Source organism: Dama dama, chromosome 2 (genome assembly GCF_033118175.1).
Source record: "Dama dama isolate Ldn47 chromosome 2, ASM3311817v1, whole genome shotgun sequence".
NCBI lineage: Eukaryota > Metazoa > Chordata > Mammalia > Artiodactyla > Cervidae > Dama > Dama dama.
The window spans coordinates 13582012-13588523 of NC_083682.1; positions in this window are offsets into that span (position 1 = coordinate 13582012).

Here is a 6512-nt window from a genome sequence, read left to right on the forward strand (position 1 = left end):
GTCCCCTCACCTTGAGCATGTAGGCTCGAGTTGGCCCTGGGTACTTGATGCCGTTGATGGTGAAGATAAGAGAGGGCAGAGTATTGACCGCAAAACATGAAACATAGTGCTGTTAGAGAGAGGGGGAGAGAGGTTGGCCCTGTAGATCCTTGTTGTGTGTGGAGACTGGGAGCGACCCTTTGCCATAACCCTTCACCTTGGAAGCCCATGGTGTGGCCCCGATGAGCTTCTGGATGTTATTGACCAGCATTGTTGGGCCAAGGATCAGTGATGTCCCAGTGTCCCCAGTGGCATGACATCCACAAGAACAAGCAATGACGTTTCTTTTCATGGAGATGCTGAGACATCAGGGCAAAGCAGGTGTCAAGGTCACTCTGAATCTCCCCAGAACTGCCCCCTCCCCTACTGCCTGTTTCCTGAACAACTCTTCATCTCTTGCCCTGACTGTTCCTTTGCTCTGATCACAGCACCTTCCTTAACATCCTTGAATGCAGTACTTGAATACACCAGGCTCTTTTGTACCTTGACACAAGCTGGTCTCCCTTCCTGGAAGACCCTCCTCCCCTTTGAGTGGCTAATTTCTTCTCATCTTCCAGATTCCAGCTTAACTGTCATGGTTTCCGGGAAGTCTTTCTCCCAGGCTGTATCAGTCTCCTGTCTTGGTCACTCTCTGTAGACACTTCCTCATGTCTAGCATGTACCAAAGTGACAGTTCACTATGTGACTGAGTCATTCCTTGTACATCTGCCTTCTTACATGGGAGGGAGAGTTTTATTCTCATTGCCTCACTAAAGTGCCTGGCACACAGTGGATGCCCAATGTTTGTCTGTTCAATGAGTGAATGAAGACTGAAAATAATGAATGAGGATCATCCAGAGAGCTGTATCCAGTGTTGAACAAAAATGGGTCAAACACAAAGTGAAGATGGAGGTTCCCAGGGGCAGCAGATTCTCACAGGGGTAGGGGTAGGCCATCAGAGGGTGTATTGTCGAACTTGTTTAGCTCCAAGCTTAGGCCAAATGGCTGGTCAGTGCTAACAAGGTCCCCAGTCTGTGGAGAAGAGAGTATTCCCACAGAAAGATTTAGGAAGTGGGGCTGGGACTAGGCTGGGGTGCATTGCCATTAGATCCTCAGAGAAGAACTGAGGCTAAGCTGTGTCTTCGATGGACCTCAGATGGTTAGATCATGATGGGAGGGAAAGTTGGGTTGTATTTGTGTGGGCTGTGGATTTTAAAACATCTGCTCCTCTGTCAAATTGGCCTCAAGCCCTCTGTCCAGGTGGCGCAACCAAGAGACTCAGGTCAGGACCCAGTTGTGCCCCTTTCAGGACAAAAAGAGTAGACAGCAGGAGAGCCTTCTACTGGCGTCACTATGACTGATGACAGAAATGGACTGAATTGATTGCAATGTATTTTGGATTCTGCATCTGCCCAGGATGGCAGACGCCAGTTACACAATGTTGCTGGCAGGGTTCTTATGAAATAACCTCCTGGGAAATACACTTTGGGGATATGTGTGTCTTTGTGTGAGTGTGTATGGGAGAGAGAGAGTAAAAGAGGGAGGGGAACTACTGTGGTAATTTGCGGGAGGCAGGCCGAAGGTTTTATTAGACTCTGAAAGGCCCCTGGAGTGAGAAACCATTTATTAGACACCATATCATCTCTGTCTTTCTTTCCCAGCCTGGATATCTAACGTTCTTGACTACCCCCAGGGTCCCCAGATTAGTTTTATCCTGTCCCCAAACATCTTACACCAGCTTCAGTCCTGAAAAGCCAGTCCAGCTCCACCGCTTACCTCATATGTGACCTCAGCAAGGCCCTTGCTGTCTACACCTCAGTCTTCTCATCTGTATCATGAGCCTATCAGAGTACCTGCTGTGTGGGGTTATTGCAGGATTAAACAAGTTATTACCATGAAAGTGCCTGGAACAGTCAGAGAATATAAAAACGGGTGCTATTTTCCCCTCTTCTTGCTCCCATAAAAATGCACCTTGAGCTGCTCGTGAGCACGGGAGCTGCAAGTCCACACCCCAAGGCACTCTCTGGGTTAGCTAAGCTGGGAGTTTCTCTGTCACCACAGGCGCTGTCTCCCCAGGGACAGGATCCTGTGGCTAAGATGGCCAATATCTATGGGAGTTAGAAAAGGATGGGTTCTGACAGCTGGTCCTGCAACTGTTTTGTAAGCAGCAGTCACTCCGTAGTCAGTCCTGACTCAGTTTCTGTTTCCACATTACACAAATGGAGCCATAAGCAAGAAATCCCTTCATTAACCCAGTTCCATAGATGATGCTGAAGGGCTTGTTCATATCCCGATAGGTGGAAGACTCGTAATATTTGAAGGCATTGCATGTATCTGCAGACATGAGAGATGAGGGTCATACAGGTGCCAAAGGTGGAGTAAGGGGTGTCAGGGAAGTAAAAGATGGATGGATTGGGAGGTTCTTGTGCTCACAACACGATGGACTGTTGCAAAAGATGGAGGGCACCCACAAGTCAGATGAGCCTGTATCAAAGATAACCTGAAACTCCTCAGCGGGTGTTCCAATGGTGATGTTACCCACATAGGACTACTATGGGGACCAAAAGGGGGTTGGTCAGTGCAGACTTGGCTCCCTTTGATTCCCACACTGCTTCCTCCCTCTGGGTGTCACATGTCTCCTGAGATCACTTTCCAACCACTGTGAAGCTCACAGCCTTTGTCACAGAGGTGCCTGCATTTGTTTTTTTCTGTGCTATGTGGCATACAGGATATTAGCCCTGTGATCAGGCTTTGAAGCAGTACCTCCTGCATTGGAAGCCCAGAGCTACAAGCACTCGACCCCAGGGAAGTCCTAGTACCTTCATTGGAGGAGCTCTCTAGTCTCCTCTTCAAATCCAGCCTGGGCACATCCTTCCCCAGGAGGTCCACCTTGATCAACCCTAGCTGCTCCCTCTAAACTCAGACCATATCCAATCAACACCACACAGCTGACCCTCTCATTTGACATGTACTTATCCTTTACCTGTTTCTCACGCTGGCCTGGGCATTCTTGAAGACAAAATGAGTCCTTAAAAAATCTAATATAAATAACCACAGTGTTAGATTCTTATGGCCTGACACAGGTTAGGGGTTCAGTAACATTTACTGCTGTGGTTCTTGCATCTGTGGAAGTTGAACTCCTCTGCCTGGGGATTCACAATTACTTTGCAGTTGGCTTTATCCTTTGACCAGAGATGGCTCACTCTTCATCTGTAACTGAGTGGCTCTCTTAGTTCAGAAGGAGCAATCTCCCTCAGACTAATGACACATCTTCGACACAGAAATGGATTTTTACCTGCCACCTGGTCATTGCTGGTCCCAGTCACCACAGACCAAGAGTTGAGGATGAGAATGCCTTCTCCTGCAGGTGGGGTCCCTGTTTCCCAGTGCTTCTGCCTCCTGAAGGAGCCCCAGGCCCAACATCCCACCTGCCACCTCCAGAAGAACTCCAATGCTAGGCCACACCCCAGGGGGCATGTGGAGCACCATCCCCCCAACACACTCACATCAAGGAAGTTCCTCATGGGTACAGAAGTTATATTTGAGTTACCAGTAGAAATCTGGGACAGTCTATAAGCATGTTCCCTCAGGAAATTGTTCAGCAGTTCTTTTTCACTGAGAGTTTCTCCCATGGTCTTCATTTTCCTTAGAGGTATTCTTTCGCCAAGAATTGGGGGGAAAAAAACAAAGACGAAGCAACAATTAGCTGTCTCTGTTAAGGTACAAATGTCATTGTAATGGCACTGTGTACTTTCCAATCATTTTTATGAGTCACTTTATTATCAGAATTTTATGCATGTACCATGACAAAGACATATGTTTGAATACAGGTTCTGTTCCATAATCTTTGGTAAGCCATATGACCATGTGATGTCTCAGTCTCTCCCTTGGTAAAAAGGTGGAGTGTAACAATTCCCACCCTCCAAACAGAATATTTGGGGGATAACTGAAGTGATGGATATAAAGTGAAGTGAAGTGAAGTCGCTCAGTCATGTCCGACTCTTTGTGACCCCATGGACAGTAACCTACCACGCTCCTTTGTCCATGGGATTTTCCAGGTAAGAGTACGGCAGTGGGTTGCCATTTCCATCTCCAGGAAATCTTCCCAATCCAGGGGTTGAACCCAGGCCTCCCACATTGTAGGCAGACACTTTACTGTCTGAGTCACCAGGGAAGTCTGATGGATAAAAAGTACCTGATAAATAGGACGTCTCAACAATGAAAATCATTAGCATTGCTGTTGCCATCCCACTATATCCTTCTCATCCCACTATATCCTCTTTTTACAGGGGAGGAATTTGAAATGCAGGAAGATTGTGAGTTGGCTGTGGTTACACTGCTTGTCAGATGTAAAACAATGTTTAAGCAGCTCTATCCTTCTCCATGTTGAAATAGAAGAGAGGGTTGAAAAAAGAATCCAAGAGATAGGGAACAAAATAAGGAATTAAGAGGCTCGAGAAGGAAGGACAAGACAAAAGAAAAATTAAAAGAAAAGAAAACAACACAGAGAGTTCTGCACTCACAGAGGCTTCCAAAGAGATGGAGACATAGGTGAGAGAGATACAGAGATGCAGACATAGACATATACACCGAAGCAGAAAGAGAACAGAGAGGACATATTGAATAAAAGGTAGAAAAGTGCTATTCCACAGGACCACACCTACATCCTCCCTAGCTGTGCACTGCTCGGGCCGGGGAAGGCACAAAACGCAGGTGCAACCGAGTCCGCGCTTTTGTGGAATACTCGAAAACTGGAACCACATGCAACGCAGGTCCTGCTCCATATAGAGCAGCCGGGAGCCTGAGCAGCGTAGACGGGGAGAGCACACACCCGTGAGCGGGGCAAACACAGTGTGGCCAGAACACTGTGAGAGCTCCCCACACACAGCGATATCTGCCTGCAGCGTTCCTCCCTCCCCACAGCAGGACTGAACTAGCGAACCTGAACAAGAGACCACCTCCGCCTGCCTGTGTCAGGGCGGAAATTAGACACTGAAGAGACCGGCAAACAGAAGCCAAATAAACAAAGGGAACCGCTTCAGAAGGGACCTGTGCAACAGATTAAAATCCCTGTAAGTAACACCAACTACACTGGAAGGGGCCTGTAGATATCAAGAAGTGTAAGCTGGAACGAGGAGCTATCTGAAACTGAACCAAACCCACACTGACCACAACAACTCCAGAGAAATGCCTAGATATATTTTTACCTTTATTTTTTTAATTAGAAAAAAATTTTTTTCTTTTTCTTTTTTATTTTTTCTCTTTTATTTTCTTTAAAATTCCCTATTACTCCCCCATTACTCCTTAACTTTCATTTTCAAATATTTTTAAGATTTTTTTAATTAGGAAAAAACATTTTTTTCTCGCATTTTTTTTTCTTTTCTTTTTTCTTCTCTTATTTTCTTTTAAACTCCGCTATTACTCTTCTACTATGCCTTAACTTTCATCTTCATTTCACTATAACATTGCAAAAAAAAAAAAAAGAGAGAAGCCCTATTTTTAAACTGAACTTCATATATATTTCTAAAATTTTGTGTTTTTGTTTTTGTTCTTAATATTGTAGTTTTAAGAGTCTAACCTCTACTCGAGATTTTTAATCTTTGTTTTTCAGCATTTAATATAAATTTTGGACATTTAAGAATCCAATATTCAGTTCCCATTTTTATACAGGAGTGTGTTGATTACCCTCTCCCACTTTTGACTCTCTGTTTTCTACCTCAGAACACCTCTGTTTCCTCCTTTCCCCTTCTCTTCCCAATCCAATTCTGTGACTCTTTGTGGGTCTCTGGGCTATGGAGAACACTTTGGGAACAGAGAACTGTGTAGATCTGTCTCTCTCCTCTTGAGTCCCCCTTTTTCTCCTCCTGCTCATCTCTATCTCCCTCCTCCCTCTCCTCTTTTTCATGTAACTCTGTGAACCTCTCTGGGTGTCCTCACAGTGGAGCATCTTTTAACCATTAACCTAGAAGTTTTATTATCAGTGCTGTATAGTAGTCTTGAGACTACTGGAAGAATAAATCTGAAATCCAGAGGCAGGAGACCTAAGCCCAAAACCTGAGAACACCAGAAAACTCCTGACTACATGGAACATTAAGTAATAAGAGACCATCCAAAAGCCTCCATACCTACACTGAAACCAACCACCACCCAAGAGCCAATAAGTTTCAGAGCAAGACATACCACGCAAATTCTCCAGCAACGCAGGAACATAGCCCTGAGAGTCAACATACAGGCTGCCCAAAGTCATACCTAACACATAGACCCATCTCAAAACTCATTACTGGTCACTCCATTGCACTCCAGAGAAAAGAAATCCAGTTCCACCCACCAGAACACCGACGCAAGCTTCCCTAACCAGGAAACCTTGACAAGACAATCGTCCAACCCCACCCACTGGGTGAAACCTCCACAATGAAAAGGAACCACAGACCTCTAGAATACAGAAAGCCCACTCCAGACACATCTAAACAAGATAAAAAGGCAGAGAAATACCC